General features: G+C 41.8%; 1 pseudogene; it reads left to right on the top strand.

Moving 5' to 3' along the window:
* Positions 1 to 18857, top strand: part of LOC100718919 (protein mono-ADP-ribosyltransferase PARP14-like) — a 47008-nt pseudogene extending 28151 nt beyond the window's left edge.
* Positions 18858 to 19213: the final 356 nt, after the last annotated feature.

The following is a 19213-nucleotide window of genomic DNA, read 5'->3' as shown; positions in this document are numbered from 1 at the left end:
CTGGGACCTGGTTTGGGCTAGCCTACTGGGTCTTAGTCCGCGGCGTCATACAGGCCAAATGCTCCCCATCAACCTGCTTGAGAGGGGAATATGTGACTAAAGTCACTGCAGCATCCTGTTCTGGCTAGTCTGCCCGGTCCCAGAATGTCCAGGAGCCTCCTAGTCTATGGAAGGGTCCCCGTTCCTCTCACTCACTGCAGGTTGATGCAGGGCTCCCTGCCAGTCCTGCTCTCAACTCCTTTTGCTGATTCCCACTCTCAGAGCTTTTGCATCTCTATCCTTGCTGTGCCAATTCAGATGTAGCAGCAGCAGCAGGAAATTCAAATCGCAGCTTCCAGAAGTGCAGGTTCCAGCTTCGGTGCTGAGATTTTATCTGTTCCAGTTATAGCACCGGGATTGCATTTCCAGTTGGTTTCTCTCAGCTTAGTTCGTTCCTGGGTCGGCAGGGTATATCTCCCCTTGCTGAGGACTCCTCACACCACACCATTCCTGGATTCTAAGCTGGCTATCTCAGAGAGCCTCCATAGCTGCTGTTATCTGTCCACCATGTTCTCCCAGAAGTCTTTTATTTCTTTTTTAATTTCATTGCCACATGTTGAGTTATATTGTAGTTAGAATTTTTTATACCTTCTTGATTCATCTTTAGTAATTTGCATGTATCTAGGAATTTTTCCATTTCTTCTTAATTATCTATTTTGTTAGAATACTGCTTCTCAAAGTAGATATTGAGGATCTTCTGGATGTCTGGAGGATTTTTTGTGATTTTACCTTTTTCATTGTTAACAGCATGGATTTGAGTGTTTTCTTTTTAAAATAAAGTTGGCTAAGGGTTTGTCTGTTTTATTTAAGCTTTCAAAAAACTATCTCTGATTCATTCATTCTTTGTACTGTCTTGTTAGTCTGAATTGCATTAGTTTCTGCTCTCTTTACATTTTTCCTCACATGAACTTTGAGTTTAACTTGCTCTTCTCTTTTAGGACCTTGAGGTTAAAATTAGGTTATTCATTTCAGCTCACTCCGTTTTTCAATGTAGGAATTCACTACTATAATTGTCACTCATGAGACTGCTTTCATCGCATCCCATAAGGTCCAGTATGTCATATTGGCATTATTCTTTCGTTATAGAAATTGTCTAATTTCTTTAATTTTATCTGTGACCCCCTGGGTGTTCAGGGGGGTATTATTTAATTTCCATGTGTTTATGTCATTTTTGGGGTCCACTTTTATCAGGGCCCTGGCTTAAGACCACTGATATGCTCAGGGGTGGGATGACAGAATAAAACACAGTCATTATATATATTATATTAATTGCAACATAATGGTATTAGTTATATATATTAATTACAAAGGCACTAGGATGGTCACAGCCCAATAAGAACTAAGACCATGAGGCTCAGCGTCCTTGGTCTTTATTAGGTAAACTTGATTCAGGGGTGTGCTGGGCTGCAGAGAGTGGTGGAAGTGAACTGCTTAGGCAATCAAGGTTCAAGAATTGAGGAACAATGCATTTTTGGAAAAGCACAGAGGAACGGGTCATGGTTAATCAGTGACCTGATTGTCTGCCAACTACTGAGCTAGAAGCAATTTGTGAGAGTTGAAGTCCTCAGCTGCCATTCTGCCTTGCTTCAGTCACCAGAACTTCACAGACCATTTTCCAGTCTTCAGTCTGGCCATCGATTTAAAGATTGACCTGCCTATAAGCCAGCCACAAGTCTCACCACAACTCACGTAGGACTAGGACAGACTCTTAATTTATTCTTGTGCCAGTTTATTAATATCAATTACTGCCTGTTCTGCACTGCATTAGGCTGGTCCTCAGAACCTTTTTCCATTCATTTCCAATTTCATTGGGCTATGATCTGATTATACACATGGGATAATTTCTATTCTTTTGTATTTATTTTAGTGTGTTTTGTGGGTTGGTATGTAGTGTTTTGGTGCATGTGCTGCTAGAAAAACATGTATTCTACTGTTATTAGGTAGAACACTCTGTAGATATCTACTAAGTCCATTTGTTCAAAGCTTTGGTTCAGCTCTAATAGTTCTCTGTTCATTTTTTTGTCTAGTTGATCTGTGTGTGACAGTGGGTTATGGAGGTCCCCATTACCATGGCATCCATGTCTAGAATTAGGGCTGTGATGCTCTGGGCCTGTCACACGTGTATGCAGTTTTGGGGAGCAGGGGCCTTAGGACTTTTTCTAGTTCATGTGTAGAATTAGAAGATCTTCTTCTTCAGCTCCCACCTTTCTATGATTCCTCTTGACTCTCTGACTTCCAGAGCCCATTTTCCAGGTTCTCTGACCACAGAGACAGGGATTTTTCTGAATTGAAGTGGCCTGATGTACTGTCTTATCAATGCATCACTAGAGTTGCCTTCCAGAAAAGGAAGTGTAAACCAAGTAATGGAAATGCTGTGTGCTTACATCTGGGGAAACCAAGGATTCCCTCCCGTGGTCTTCAGCTCACAGGGACCTTTCCTAACCCTCTGGCCACAAGGACAGGTATTATCTGAGAGTGCAATCTGTTTCTCAGTCTGTGACTGGGGCCACACTGGGCTCAAAAATTTTAAAGTTAAAACCTAATGGGAAATTCTCCCCTGTCCAGATTGCTTCTTCAAGTTGTGTCTCCTTCCCCTAATCTGCTTGATGCTGTTGACAGAGTTCTTGGGTGGTGGCATTTTATATTTGACTGTGTTTTGTTTATAATTGTGGGAAAGTTGGCTATAGAGGCTGACTTCACCTCGGCCACCTGAAAGTACATTTGATCTTTACTGTATTTTGTAATCCTGTACTGGAAACAAACACTTCCTGGGACTCAAGTTAGAGGGCAGCGCTCAGAGAGAGGTAGCGAGAGAGAAAGACTGAGAGACTGAGATGCCAGAGACCCGAGACACTGTTGCTCTTGCTGACTTGGGTGACTGACTCGAGCTTTTTCTTTGCAGATTTCTATGGGACTATTTCTAGCCCTAATTTGGGAGTACATGAAATGAAGATTGGCCCCATCCTCTTCCAGGTGGCCTCTGGGGATATCACTAAAGAAACTGCAGATGTGATTGTAAATTCAACATCCAGCAAATTTAATCTTAAAGCAGGTACTTCACTTGTATGATTTTGATTAGTTAATAATTAACATGATAGACCCTGCAAAAGAGTGTGTCTATAGCCAAACTGGTTTGGGTCAAATTGTCCCATTAATATTAACTAAAAATGTTAACATGATTTGTACAGTGTTTCTTATAATTGCCAACAGTTACCGTATGAATGCTGCTTGTTTGTTATTAGCAGTACTCAGGCTGTAGGATTCCTTCAGTGCTGGACATGGGTTTAGATAATGAGGAAGTCTATTGACCCAAATGCACTGTAGTAACGTTTTTAAAGTCATGTTTGTTACCATCGGTATTTTCTCATCCAGGGGTCTCCAGAGCAATTTTAGAATGTGCAGGACAAGCAGTGGAATGGGAATGTGCTGTCCTAGGTAAGACCCAATACTATGTTGATAGTAAAAACGATAAGTAGAAATTAGAATTGGGAAGTTGTGAAGAAACTGAGGACAGTCCTGGGGTTGGGAAGGCAAACACATTAATCTTATAATCACACATTTTATGAGCGAATTTCCAGTTGTAGAGAATTAGAAGTGGAAAGTAATCTCACAATTAAAAGAGAAATTAAATTAAAAGAGAACAATTTCACCAAAGATAAAATTTCAGAAATTTCTTATTTACAAAATGCTTCCCTGACAAATCAAGCAGTCTGCTTTCTAAACAAAGAGTACATTAAGCAGTCAATGTTGTGTCTTTTTGTCTGTGTTTTCCAGGTCGACAGGGCAAACAAGAGTACATAGTTACTAAAGGTGGATTACTGATGTGCAAGAACATTATTCATGTTGTTGGTGAAAATAATGTCAAGAAATCAGTTTCCTGCGTTCTGCAAGAATCTGAGAAACGGAATTACTCCTCCATTTGCCTCCCAGCCATTGGGACAGGTTTGTAGCCTCTTTGGAAGTCAAGGCCAAATGTGAAGGCGTTGATTCGGTGCTTAATGAGGGTGTCACCGAATCTGAGTGAGGGTCCTTGGTTTATCTGAGTGGACAGCTTTTTCATTCTTAAGATAGTGAGTGAAGCTTGTGGGTGGTTTAAATAAAGGGAGAAAAAGTGAACTAGGTGTGGGTGTGTGCCTGTGGTCCCAGCTACTGGAGAGGCTGAAGCAGGAGGTACTTTGAGCCCAGGTGTTCTAGGCTATCCTGGGTCACTTAGCAAGACTTCGTAAAAAGGAGGAGGAGGAAGAGGAAAGTGAGTGGGTTGTTAGGGAGGGGAACGAAAGCAAGGGAGGGCAACAGAAGGAAGGGAGGGGTATGCAAGACTCCCCTCACACGCTTCATCTGCTTTTCTCTTCCCTGTACAACTTCCATCACTTAACCCTCCACCTCCTCCTCTGTCCTCCATGAAGAGCATCATGGCAACCCCAGCTCTACATCACCTGCATTGTAGAGGCCTCTCAGTCACTCAAACCTGGCACGTCAGAACTTCCTGTTTTGGGCTGCTTGCTGCTTTTGAGTTTGTTTTCCTCAAACTATGTGACGACTGGGTTGTGTGCTTCCTCATCTGTCAGTGTAGTGTTCAGGTAAACGTCAGTCAGCAGGTGCTCTCGATGCTGTCTCCCCAGGAACCAGGGCTGTGTGTGCGAGGAGGGAGCTAAGCAGGCCGGGAGGACAGTGGGTCCGAGTGGCCCTGCGAGGGAGGACTCAGCGCGGGAGCTGGCGTTCCCTTGCTCAGAAGCCTCAGCTTGAGTTCGTGGACCAGCACCCCAGGCCTTGGAAAGTTCAGTCTTAGTAAACGTAGCCGTCCTTGTCACTTTCTGGGCCTTCTCATCCTCTCACTCATATTTTGCACCCTGTAATTCTTAATGCTCCTGGAAGGAATGGTGTATCCACTTACTGCTCAGTTTCCAGAAGTATAATCTATTTATTTATTTAGGTGCTGGGGATTGCAGTCACAACCTCGAGCTTCCCAGGCAGGCGTCTATGCCGCTGAGCTAAACCCCTGGCCCACCAAAAGTATAATTAATGATCCTTTCATGTTTTATTCCCCTCCTGGTATCATCCATTCCTAGCAATCAGCCTTTGTCTAGGTTTCTGGCCACCTGCTTATCTAGACTGATGGCCACCCAGGCTCTGTCCCCACCTGTCTGGGCTGTTGGTCCTGTTCCTAGTCTTAAATTACTCTGAGTCCAGGAAACAGCATGCCTGGGGTGGCACAGATCTTTCTAAGGTAGTCTTGGGTGGAGTCAAAATGCAAAAGACAGAAAGGAAGTGGCTTTCACTTTGGCAGGTGCTCTGCCACCCCTCAGCCCACCTTCCAGCATTTCTGGGGTGCTGCCTGCCCGTGGCCGCTCCTGTGGACCTGGCCGCATCGCTGGCCTGCACAGGCAAGGCAGGGTTGGTGGGTTTTCCTTGCTTGTCCTTTCGGCCATCGTGGTCACCGCTTCAGCTGGCCTTTAAAGCCACAGGTGGAGGTGCTCACCCGAGTGGTGTTTACGAGCCCAATTAGGACTCTGATGAAGACAGCCCGTGGGAGTAGAGGCAGCGCCTTGTCCTGTAAAGACCCCGCATAAGGTGGGAGGAATGGGGGGTCGACAACAGCTGCAGGCGGCTTAAACCCAATGCAGACCCCAACGTCTCACTGTTCTCCCCTGGAAATCCAATCCTTCTTCGTATGTCCCCAGTCGTGTGAAAACCATCACTTTTCTCTGGCATCCTTGACTCCACCCTCTTTATTAACCCTACATTCACTAGCTCATTAACTCATTACCTCAATATGAGAGTCAATATTTTTGCACTTAGGCCCAGAGATGGAAAGATAAGGAAAATGTCCAGAGCACAAGGCACATCACTAGGTGCTCCCGACTTTTCTCCCTAAAGGCCTCCTCAGTTCCTGCACCAGGCTCTTCATTCCAGCCGCCTCTCTCTCTCCTAACTACAGACATATTCTCCGCTTGTGTGTCCTCCAATGTGGCCCTCCAGATTTATCTTTGCCCACTTGATCCTAGACAGAAGACTGAGGAGCAATCAGATTCATGTTTCTCAGAAACCAGTTGGCCCCGTCCGTGACTGTCTGAATATGTGCTTCTGTGACACAAAGTCCTCTCTGCAGAGCCCCACCTCCAGTTCCCTGTACTTTACCTGTTGACACCTGTCCCTCCTGCCTACCGCTGTGTGCTGGCTGAGTGGCCCGTGTGGTGGGGAATGGCAGATGTTTATAGAGAGCACACCAGTGATCCGATACTTCCATTTAAAGGCTTCCAAATATCATGGGACAATCACACTTTGTAAATGAGAATTTCGCTCTCTGTTCATCAGTTTAAAAAACAAAAAACCCGAAGAAACCCTCTTGGCTAATTCTGTATGGGGTTTGCTGCATCCCCACACTTGTGCAGATGGCCAGGTTGCTCTCTTGACTGCAGTACTGGGATAACCTGAATGGGCTTTTTTTTTTTTCAAATCCATTGTGTTTCAAAGAGAAAAAAATTTTTTTTCAAAACACAACAATTGGAACAACTGCACATAGATTGCACATTATGCTTCCCAAATCAGTCACCCAGGGTACGAGACAATAAACTCAGAGAAATTAGTAGTATAACTGTCTTAACTATATTTTATATAGATAAGCACATACATTGTTCTGAATGGGCTCTTAATCTAATGTATCAGCTTGGCCGGGAAGCTTTTGTGTCATATACCATGTGACTGTGCCAACTGCCATTCATGTGGGACCACCTCCTTGGCTGGAAAGGTACCTTTCATGAACTTGCCAGGGCAGTGGCTTTCATAGCATGAGAAACAAGATGGCATGTGCAGGAGACACAAGAGCATCTGCTCCGTGGCAACCTCAAGACCTGATGATCAGCTAAAATCTCAAGTGTAACTTGCATCCAAAGGATCAGAGATGGTAACAATTAGCTTACCACTCTGTATGTCTAACAATGTTGTTTGAGTTTAAATCCGGTCCCCAGAGTTACTTGGGAAAATAATGATACATAAAATCACACAATGACATAAGAAAAACATGCTTTTCTCTCCTGGGATCTGTGTTAGCACGTATTAGCATCTTTTGCCTCTTATGGCTCTTTTGAGGACACTGGTGACCTAGGAAGACAAGTTACCAGCATCCTGTAACTAAAGAAAGGAAACAGTGATATGGAATCAGATCAACAGGCAAACGTCAGAGAAGGTCAGAGACCAGAAGTCAGGATTCAGGGCCCTTGTTCCTTGCTGGGCGGTTGGCTTCCTGACATCCTGGAACAAAACTCCTCACCGCACCTAGGACGTCAAAGCTCTCTGCTTTTGCTTACATCACTAGAAAAATTTACATGGATGAAAGAGCTGGGATGCTGGCATTTGTTTTTCAAGAACTGGAATTCCTAATTTGCTTTTGGGATTTCCAGTTGGGTTTTGTCCTCCAGTCATTTTTCTTATTTAATTTTCCAGGAAATGCTGGACAAGACCATAATAAGGTTGCCGAAGCTATACTTGATGCCATTGAAGACTTTGTCCAGAAAGGATCAGTTCAGCATGTGAAGAAGGTTAAAGTTGTTATCTTTCAGCCCCAGCTACTAAATGTGTTTTATGCCAACATGAAAAACAGAGAAGGGTCTCAGGCTTCTCAGCAACCATCGATGTTATCTAAATTTTTCTGTGAGTTCTTTGTTTTTATGAAATACCTTTTTAAATATTGAGTTTATATAGGAAACAGCTAATTTTCTTTTTTCTCTTTAGCCCGCTTAGGCTTTTCAAAACCTCACCCACAAGAGAAACCTTTGATTTTGGAAAAGAAAACAGAATTGGTGGTCTTCCAGGTGTGTGGTGACAGCCAACGCTGCGTGGACCAAGCTGTCCAGTGGTTAAAGGACCTGATCACAAAGGAGCAGTATTCTTTCACTAACACAGATGAGTGTCTCAGAGATTTTGAGGAAAAGGAGTGTAACGAATTGACTGAGCTGCAGAAGAGATTAAATATTATCATTGCTCTGGACCAGAAGAGACCTTTCATGGAGGTTTCGGGAATTAGTAGAGATGTGATGGAGGCTAGAGATAAAATTGAGGAGATGATTAAGAAGGCAAGATTGGCCAGAGAAGAAGCAAAGAGGGCAGACTGTGTTAGTGAATTTATAGAATGGCAATACGATGACAATAACACTCCTCATCCTTTTGACAAAATAACCAATCTGCAATTGGAAGATGCAAGGAATAGAAAGAACAAGAGCATCGATATCAAAATTAACAATCAGTGCTACACGGTGGACCTGGAGACCTGCATTGCCACAAGTCAAGGTGGACACAGTTTCACTGTTAAGCGCCTCACAAAATTCGAAGGTGAGTGAAATTTTCATGCTTGTCATTTGATTATTTCACAGCTACTTTGGACTTAACAACTCTTGTGCATACATCAAATTTTCAGGTAGATAAAACTCAAGGAATCTTAATAAGACATACTAGAACATTCAGGTCTCTGAGTTCAAGAACCTGCAGTATGGCCAGGAAAACAGCGTGGATGTACTCAGCATCCCAAGGGTCCTGATGACAATAACCAAGCCTTGCATTTGTTCCCATTGTAAGCTTTCCAGAGCCGGTTCTGTTCGGGAGTAATAGCTCCTCCGGCCAGAGGAGGGAAAACTGTAGCCTTAGAAGAAAGTGGCTCAAGGTTGTTTTTTATTTTAAACAAAAGGACAAATGGACAAAGCAGAGAAGTCAGGCTGTGGCCAGTGACCTCTGTGTATGGGTGACTGATGACCCAGAGAGGGTCCAAATTGTCCTTCCAGGAGTCACACTGCTGCTGCCAAGTTGCTTTGCACAACATCAGGGAGGAGCCTGAGATTCCATGATTGCATCTGCTCCCCAAGAAGGCAAAGCTTACCTTGTGTAGGCTGCCATTCCTCCAGCAAACCACATAAGCCTCCTACTGGAAATCAGTGACTTGGTTTCCAACACACTGTTTTCATCTCTGGTGAAAGCAGTGGGAACAAACTTCTCAGGTTTTGAGGAAATCACATTGTCTATAGTATTCTGCTTACCAAGGAAGGAGATAGAGCTGCCACCTTAATGTGTCACATAATAAAACCTACATAAAACCTCCTATGTCTCAACGAGGTTGTGAAGATAAATGATAAATGATGGTAATAAATGATGGTGGTAACGAGGCAGTCTGGCAAAAACCCATGCATAAGCATAACAGCAGCTACTATTTAAAACATGGCATGGAAATAACGTTTTGTTACATTACGGGAGTGGGGGTTGAACAGAAAATCTAGATGAGGTGTACTGTGCCATGGTAGTGGGATCCAGATTTAAGGTACAGATACCCAGGCCCCAGCCCGCTGAGACTCAGATTCAATATGTCTGTGACATTGTCTTTTTCTTTTTTGGTTCTGGGCACCAAACCTGGGGCCTTGTGCTTGCCCAACAAACACTCCACCACCAAGCTCTGCCACCAGAACCTCCTTCTGAAAATCTAACATTCCAGCTGATTCTGATATGGGTGTGCTGTGGTCCACTCTTTGGAATACATTCTGCTAGAAAGATAAGGAACTTGCTGAGCATAGAGAATCAGGAGATTATAACACAACACAGACGAGACTCAGCTTTTCAGTTTGGAAATACACAGGGGAGTCCTCTCATGTCTGCTTTGCAGTTACCCTTCCTGCGTACTGGAGTGACATGAATCAGCAGAATCTCTGTGTGGTCCTGCTGCAGCCTTGGGACCAGGAATTCATCACTGTGGCAGGAAAGTTTAAACAGACTTGCCCAAATTTTGTCATTGAGAAGGTAAGTCCCATGTGAACAATGGACTTTCTTGATGGTGGAAATAAGTAATATCATAGTCCTGTATAAATATCTTTCAGATGCTGCCTATAAATTTTTTATATAGAATTAGATATTTGTAGTAATTAGATTGTAGGTTCTATATCATCACTATAACTGCTGAGACATTAAGATTTTTTTTTTTTTTTTTGGTCTTTTTCCTTTTTACCGGTACCAGGGATCGAACTCACGACTGCCTGCTTTCAAGGCAGGCGCTTATGCCGCTGAGCTAAACCCCCAGCCCGACATTAAGATTTTTGTGTCCTTTATACAATATGATCTTCAATGGCAGTGTGTTTAGAATAATAAAGATATGCCTTATTTACTTTGTAAAGCAAGCCAACAAAAACTCAAGGCCATGAGTTCCCAGTTGGGTTTGATAATTAGTAAGCACAACAAAGAGACACCTAGAGGCTCCTAATCTGGATTCTATTCTTCTGTCTCCTATTCGCAGGCCTGTGTGCTTGTTACCTGCATAAATTTAATAGCTCTTTCCTTATTTATCTCAATTATTTTCACATCTTCCATTTTATGTTATTAATATTGCCTTTTAGAATTATGTTCTTCTCTGACTTCTATGTCATTCGTTTTCCTTTTATCTGATTTTCTTTTCATTATCACTGGCAGCTGTTAAATATGTATTACATATTATGCAGCATGAAGACCTACACAGTTGTACATTTGTCCTTGAGTTTCCTAGTACACAAAGCAAAGAAGGAAACACCTAGCATACAATCATAATGTCCATAATAGGAAAAAGCAAAGCTTTGATAGGAAAACTCAGTTCTTTACAACACTGAGATTGATCCTCAAGACAGTTCTTGTGTGGACCAAGTACTGAAGAATAACTTTAACACCATCTTTACAAATACATTCAGTATGAAATTTATATCACTTTTTAAAAACATCCCTTAATTTAAAAGCGTTGAGCAAAACTCATGCCTGATTGAATGGAAACAATTCTACAAGGCATCAAAACAGAGGGATTCAAAGATGTGCCTCTTAGATGGCCCAATTGTGATAACAAAAAGTGCCATTCCAAATGCCAATTGCGGTGCACTGGTAGGAGCTGACTAGCTCACTGTGATAAAATGCCAATTCAGACAATTCAGACGGAGTAAGGATCAATGTCCCAGGGGACTGGCAGTGTCTAGGGTTGGTCCCAGAGGGCTTCCCATGTATCAGCAGACCTTGGCCACAGAAATTGTTTCAGCATAGTATTGTAAAAGAACCCTGTTTTCAAATAAATTTCCGAGTGAAATTTCAGCTTTAGGCAGCTCTAGAGGTCCCTGGTAGTGTGCAAATCCCAACATGAAATATGACTGATCTGTCGCCCTCTGGCACTGTTTGTCTTTTTTTTTTTGGTACGGGGGTCGAACTCATGACCTTGCGTTTGCCAAGCAGGCACCTATGCCACTGAGCTAAACCTCCAGCAGCACTATTATGTCTTATGGTGAAAATTCTTTTTTTTTTGTCTTTTTTTGAGATGGGGTCTCACTATGCAGTTCAGGCTGGCCTTGAGTTCACTTTGTAGCCCAGGCTGGTCTCAAACTCATAAGGATCCTCCCACCTCAGCCTCCTGAGTGCTGATGATAAAAATTCTTAACATCTCTAATCCTTCCACTCATATTCAACAATTTTGCATATTATCTTTTTCTTCCATTTTTACTGAAGCTTTGAAAGTTGCAGATCTCATGACACTCCTACTTTTATATTTCCTAAGTATGAAGATATTCTTCTTTTTTTTTAGAAACCAAAACATTGGAGACATTAGAGGACTTCAAAAGAAGATAATAGTCAACGAGAATGGGCATCACAATGAATTTTATTGTCTTCATAGTTGTTGCCTATACTTTGAAACTTGGTACTATCTAGCATAACAGAATAGAGGAAAATCAGTCAAAACAAAATAGTGAGAGCAATACAGAGTTTCAAATCAAGTTAATAGGAAATCAAAGTGGGTTACTATAATATATCCTGCTATTTTTAATTTATTTTTTCCTTAATTAAAAGGATAAAAATGAAAAAGTAGATAATAAAAAGGAGATTGAGATAAAAAAGAGGGCATAACAACAAAACAGTGCAGGTCAAAACATAGCCATTTAAGCAAAAATAGTGTTTCACCACAAGATAATCTTGACATAATAGTAGTTACCATAGTGTCTCTTCCCTTAAAATCTTTGGGTATAACTTCGAATACTGTAGCATCAAACATATCAAGATAATGTAAAACCATTCAAGAGAATGACAGTATTACAGGGTATTTAGAATCAACTAACAGAAAATGAACAATGGTTTCTGTATAATCTCTTTGTCTATAAAAGTTTTTGTTTATATTATCACATATAATAAAATCCAGTAAGATACAACACATTAAAACCGATGGAGACAGAAGAACAAAAGCTTGATGGGACTTCAAAACAAGAGGATATTAAATCAGCGCTACCTATTATGATGTCTTGTTTTCTCCAAAATAGCTGTTCCTACCATCCAACCTTCTCTGCCTCATTTCTGTTGAGCTCTTTTTCTGTCATTAGTTGTCAGTTTGTCTTCTTCATTTCGCTTTCTGCTCCATTCATTGTGGCCTCTCTGCCACTGTTTCTGGTATCTTGGTATTTTTCATTTTTAGAATATCCTGAAGTATTCTCTGTAGAGTTGAATTGGTGGTTGCAAATTCCCCTAGTTCCTCTTTATCCTGGAAACACCTTGTTTTTCCATCAATTTCTAGGGACAGTTGTGCAGGATATATCAATCTTGGCTGGAGGTTATTATCTTTCAAAGCTTGAATTATTTCCCCCCACACTCTTCATGATTTGATGGTTTGTGCTGAGAAGTCTGCTGTAATTCTGATGGGTGTTCCCTTGTAAGTGATCTGTTTCTTGTCTCTGATGGCTTTTAATATTCTGTTCTTATATTGGATTTCTGGAATTTTGATTATTATATGCCTGGGTGTAGCTCTGTTTGGGTTGTAAGGTGGCTGGAGTCCTGTATGCCTCATACATCTGAGCATCTTTACCTTTTGCTAAATTAGGGAAATTCTCCTGGATTATTTATGTGAATAGCTTTTGTAGTTCATTTGTTTGAATACACACTTCTTCTTTTATGTTCTTAATTCTTAAGTTATAGATCCTCTTATCATCTTCTAGTCTTTGTATTATTGCTGTTTGTTTTCTTGTTATTTTTAAGAAGTTTTTCATTTCATGCTCCCACCTTACAAATCTGTCCTCCAGTTCTGATAATCCATCCTTAGTTTCTTTCAAGCTGTTATGCCAGCTTTCAATAGAGTTTTTAGTTTCCTGGTAATCTCTGTGAACCTGCTTCACGTATTCTATGTTTTCTCTATTTTCTCCATCAAACAATTCTCCCCTTTTTTTCTGTTCTTCCATTGCACCATCTGTTTTTTCTTGGGCGGTGCCTAGCATTTCTCTAACTATTCTACTTATTTATTGCTTTATTTCATTAATACTTCATTTTTGAACTCATCTATGAGGCTCCAGAAATACTGCTTTATGTCTATAGGTGCCGTGTCTGATATTGCACGTTTTCTGTCTTCATTCTCTTTTGCATTACCTTTCCTGGATCAGTGTTCTCAGGATTGGGGCCTGAGGACCCTTTCTTGTTGCTCCTCTTTCCCATTCTTTTTGTTCCTTCCATACAAGTGTATGTAGGAGGCCCAGTTTTTTTTTTTTTTTTCTCTTTGTCTGTTATAGTTTGTTTGAATCTGCTGGCTAGGTGTTCCCACCTACTGCAGTGTACTAGGGAGACACAGACCTGGGCAGCCTCTGCTGGGCCGCCCCTCCAGGTCAACCTACTGAATGTTTCACTGCTACGGTGCACCGCCAGGCGCAGGGACCTGATTTGGTCTAGCCTACTGGATCTTAGTTTGCGGTGTCACCAGGCCAAGCGCTCCCCACCACTCCCGCTTGAGAGGGGAATATGTGACTATAGTCACTGCAGGGCCCTGTTCCGGCTAGTCTGCTCATTCTCAGAATGTCGTCTGTTGGAGCCTCCTAGTCTGTGAAAGGGTCCCCATTTCTCTCACTCACCACAGGTCGATGAAGGGCTCCCTGCCAGTCCCGCTGTCAACGCCGTTTGGTTCGCTGATTCCAGCTCTCAGAACTTTCGCGGGTCTCTCTGCCTGCCATGCAGATTGGGACGCAGTATCAGCAGCAGGAAATTCAAATCGCGGCTTCCAATGGCGCGGGATCCAGCTTTCGCACTGAGATTTTATCTGTTCCTGTTATAGCATCAGGATTGCATTTCCAGTTGGTTTCTCTCAGCTTACTTCGTTCCTGGGTCGGCAGGGTACTTCTCCCCTCACATGTAGGACTCCTCACATGGCACCACTCCTGGATTCTAAACTGGTAATCTCAGAGAGCCTCCGTGGCTGCTGTTATTTGTCCGCCATGTTCTCCTGGAAGTCTATTCTTCTAAATTATAGAAATACCATTATACCATACAAAAAGCACATTTAACAAGTATCATTGAATATAAACAAAATTTCTCTAGTGGCTCAAAAAAATCTTATGCCTGCCCCATCTAGATTAACATGTTATATTTGATTATTATGTATTTTTCCTCTCTTCTAATAACAAAATAGCACTCTTACATTTTTAAAAGTAATTTTTCATGAGATTGAATTTTAAAAAGCCTAAGTCATTTCTACTGTAGAATGTCCCACATGTGGATCTTTTGTGCTTTGATATTTTGGGAAGATTCAAGCAAATTTTTAAAAATGAAAGTCTAGTCTTGTCTGACTTCATTTATTTCTTTATCCTCTTATTTCTAATAAACTGGGAGTTAGTTTTAAAGGCATCAGTAAGTTCAGGTTAAAATAATTCTTTTTTTGCAGAATCTCATAAGTGATCAGGACACCCTGTGGTAAGGTTGTCCCACTGTTCATGAGGGTGTTATCCAAACTTTTCCCCACTGATTTTAACATCCTTGGATGATTCTTGTCTAAATCCATCATTCCACTGGAGGTTGCAAGGAGACTTTCTAATTCCTTCATGAATTTTCTAATTCATTTCTTCTATGCTTGTTATTTGGCAATTTTTCAGAGAATAAATTTTCTTGCCCCTGCTGTTTAGAAAATTCAGTATGTTGAATTTAATTACAGCATTATTTTATTAGACGTTCAAACTATCCTACAAATGGTGAGCAGCAAGTTGGCTCCCATCTCTTTTGGTGAGTCCATTACTCCTGCAGCATTTGTCTGCTTCCCAGTATGAGGTCTGTCATGCTCACCCTGTGCTTGACCGGCCCCAGGCTGGGACTCTTCGCGGAGAGGACGGGCAGTAAGAAACCGAGAGCTGTGGGCTGAGCGTGCTCACCACTGCTGAGGGGCTGCTTCCAGATAACGCTGAGAAACCCATGAGCTCACTTTCCAGTCAATTGTAATATTATAGAATTCTTCTTAATCTCTTATATTTTGTTTTGTGTTTATCCTGTAAAACAGCAAGTTTGGTTACTAGAACAGTAATTTATTTGTTTTGTAATAGGATACATAAAATTGTTTTAAGATTATACCAAAATTAGTAGTAGTAATTTTAAAATAGCTACATGAGTTTTCTTTAATTGTTATAGTTACAACACTATATTTTAAAATTAGTTTTCTTTTAACCTTTTTATGACTATAATATTTAAGATGTTTTTCTTAGTAGCAACATCTGCTTGAGTTTTTATTTTCATCTCTTACCTAGAGTATTTAATCTGTTGACTGTATTTACTATGTTTACTGGTATATTTGGGTTAAAATATTCCACATTAATCTTTGTTTTCTATTTATCACACCTATTCTTTGCTCTTTTTTCTCTTTTCCTGCCCTCATATGAATCAAGCATTTCTATTATTCTGTTTTTCTCCCCATGAGACTGTTAGTTGTGTATTCTGTTCTAATTATTTTATTTTGTTTTGGCACTAGAAGTTAGGTGTGTCACTGACTTACTAAACTCTTATTGAATCCTTATGCTCATCATCTCCTACACAATGCAGTGATCTCTGAACTCTTTAAGATGCCTTTATCCCCTTCCTAAATTTCCTGCTACTTTTAACAGCTGCCAAAATCTTTACCTTCCCTCTCACTGTTCGGTAACATTTGCTGTCTCTGTGCTTCCGCCGGGGTGATTCTGCCTGGATGTAGTTCTTCTCCGACAGATTGTATAGTAGTGAATTCTCAATTTTTGTTTTTCTGAAAATGTCCTTATTTCACCTTCATTTTGAAGGATTTTTTTATTAACAATAGAATTCTGGACTGGTGGTTGTTTCCTGTAGGCATCCTGAAGAAGCTATTCCACTGTCCTCTGACTTTATTATTTTGTTTGTATTTCCTTTCCTTCTGAATCTTGGCTTATCAAATTCTTGTCTTCAGCTAGACTTTTTTTAAAAAGCCTCCGTTACCTCATCTAGTAGTTGTTGGTGAATAATAAACCTACTAAACAAAGTTTAAGATTCAATTTATTTGCAATATTTTTTGATCTTAGAATTTATTCCACTGGGAATATTGACTCAGATTACTGTGTTCAACATTATTTGAGAGTTGTGCATTTATCTCAGAGATAGAATACTTGCCTTGCCTGCTTGAGGTCCTAAGTTTGGTCTCTAGCACCAAGCCAAACAAAGAAAAAAATTTAAATAATGTGTGTGTGTAAGTGTGCTAGGGATGGAAACCAGGGCTCTCACTTAGCTGTATCCCAAGCCTTGAAATAAATATTCTCTTTGTGCGGTTATTACATTTTAAAATTTAAGAAAGAAACTTTGTAAATTTTAGGGTGAAAAGACTAATTTTAGGGTGAAATGGAGAATGATTTCATAACTCTTAATAAAAATGTGAAGCTTTTAAAGATTGAGTTAAGACATATATGGTAAATGGAAATAAAATGGGACATAGTTTAAAGATTAGAAATTTGACTGTAGGTAAAGAAAAAGAGGAAATGATAAGTCAAATAATGGTGTTCTGTTATTATTTGATCATGAAATTTTTGCTTCATAAAGTAAAAAATATTTTAAATCAAATTAGGTTGACAGAATACATGGTAATGCTGAGACTCTGAACTAAAAGGCAAGTGGATATCGTAATTAAAAACAGCAGAGTCAGAATTAAGAGCCAACAACAGAGAAAGTCAGGGAGCAGTACTTGGCCTGAGACTTGTGCAGAGCAGAGCAGGATTCTGATGTCACAGACCCTCCAAGTGAGTTTCCGAAGCCCCTGGCCACTCCCGCCCACTGCTGCTCACTCCTCCCAAGGCAGTTTAACCACCCTCCTCCTGAGCAGAGGAGTTCAGATGCTCACCTGTGACCCAGAAGCCAGCCAGCTCCTCCACAGCCCAGCAGGCAGACCCCACCCATCAGGGTTAGTGCTGCCCTCCTGCAAGTGCAACTGATGCTTGTTTTCCAGGAATTTCTTTCTTGCTAGACACTCTGGTGGCTCTCAAGGTCAGAACATGGCCACCTGCTGGGTACAGTGGTGAATGCCTGTAACCTCAGCAGCCTGGCAGGCTGAGGCAAGAGAGTCCCAAGATCAAGTCCAGCCCGGGCAGCTTAGTGATTTAAAAAAGGCTGGAGTTGGGGCATAGTAGGAAGACCCTGTGATCAATAGCTAGCTCAGCCAGTATCCCAGGGACACTGGGGTGGCCAGAGGCAGTGACAGAGCCAGGTAGGGAGTGACAGGAGAAACTGGGGTACGTGTAATAAGCAGCCATCGGAGAGGCTGGGTCAGCCTTATAGTCATAATGAGTACTTAACCTCCTAGACATTGTTTGCTATTGTAGTGTGTAAAAGATGTCAAAAGTTAAAACAACGCTGGTCCCAATGCCTGTTCTTATGATAAGAACACTGAATCTAAACGATTTTTGGACGCTGAGAGTGCCATCTGGCAGTAGATTTGCTGCTGGATCAGTTTTTGTTTATTAAAAATCATGAACATGTTTCATTTACCACGTCTTGGCAAGTACTCTTGGCACTGGCTGAGTGTACTCTTTAATAATTTGTAGATTGAGAGGATCCAGAATCCAGATCTCTGGTATTGCTACCAGGCAAAGAAAAAAGCCATGAATGCCAAGAATGGCCAGCGCATCAATGAGAAGCTTCTCTTCCACGGGACAGACGTCGGCTCGCTGCCTCACGTCAACAGGAATGGGTTTAACCGCAGTTATGCGGGCAGGAATGGTAAGAAAGCAGGAGATGCGGCTGCCCAAAAGGGGTGCCAGCCGTGAGGGCCAGCGGTGGCAAGGAACACTGCGGATGTTCTGTGTTCCCACAGTGGGTGGTCAGGTTGCAGCCCAGGTTTCAGGGTAGGACTCACTGAATTTCATCCCAGAATGGCCTGCCACACTCAGTGCTTAAATCTAACACCAATTGCCTTATTTGACATGTTGGGCTAAATTGAAATTCCTAAAAGTGTTTTGTTTTTCTCTTCACAGCTATGGCATTTGGAAAGGGAACCTATTTTGCTGTCAATGCCAATTATTCTGCCAGTGACACATACTCAAGCCCAGATCCACGTGGGAGAAAGCATATGTATTACGTGCGAGTACTCACTGGAAAGTACACACAGGGGAACAGCTCATTGATTGTGCCTCCTTCAAGGGACCCTCAAAATCCTACTGACCAGTATGACACAGTCACAGATAATGCGAAGAACCCAACTATATTTATGGTATTTTATGACTACCAAGCATACCCGGAGTACCTCATCACTTTCAGATGTTAACTTTTTGGTTTTCTTCCTGAGACATCATATGTAACTCCTGGGAAACAGGTTCGCCCCACCCCACTGCTAACCACTTTTTCCAAGACCAGAACATCCCTTTTCCTTTTCCTCCTCCACCCTTCTTTGCCATGGTGGGGATCAAACCAGGGCCCTGTGCATGCCAGCCGAGCACAGCACCACCGAGCTCTACCCTCAGCCTGAAAGGTCCTCCTTTGTCACTGAAATCAACTTCCCTCAGCCTTTTCTTGGAACCTATCTTGAGAACAAATAAATTTGAGAATATGAGATAACAAAAGTTTATAGCTGTGTAGCCACAAGCTTGTGGACATCAAATCTGTGGGACAAGAACAGGTTTATATTTTCAGGAGGGACAGACTAGCAGTCTTACTGGCAGAAAGGCACAGTCACGCAGTTCTAGCTGGTACTGGTGCCGGTGGGAATCATGTCAGGATGCCCTCGTGCTGCAGGGGCACGAAGGGTAGGGCTGCCACCTTCCCTGAACAAGGATGGGCCTGACTGATGTTTCTGTCCTGGGGTTGAAGTCTGCGCCTGTGATACAGATATTCCACGAATGTTTGCTAAGCCAGTTAAGAATGAAACAGCCTGATTAGATCGCTAACAGCAGAGTCATCTCCGACATCCCTGGCTTCT

Source organism: Cavia porcellus, unplaced genomic scaffold (genome assembly GCF_034190915.1).
Source record: "Cavia porcellus strain 051 isolate PalLab524CR breed Dunkin Hartley unplaced genomic scaffold, mCavPor4.1 scaffold_15, whole genome shotgun sequence".
Taxonomy (NCBI): domain Eukaryota; kingdom Metazoa; phylum Chordata; class Mammalia; order Rodentia; family Caviidae; genus Cavia; species Cavia porcellus.
The sequence above is the reverse complement of the archived record's forward strand: the minus strand, read 5'-3'. Positions and strand labels throughout refer to the sequence as shown.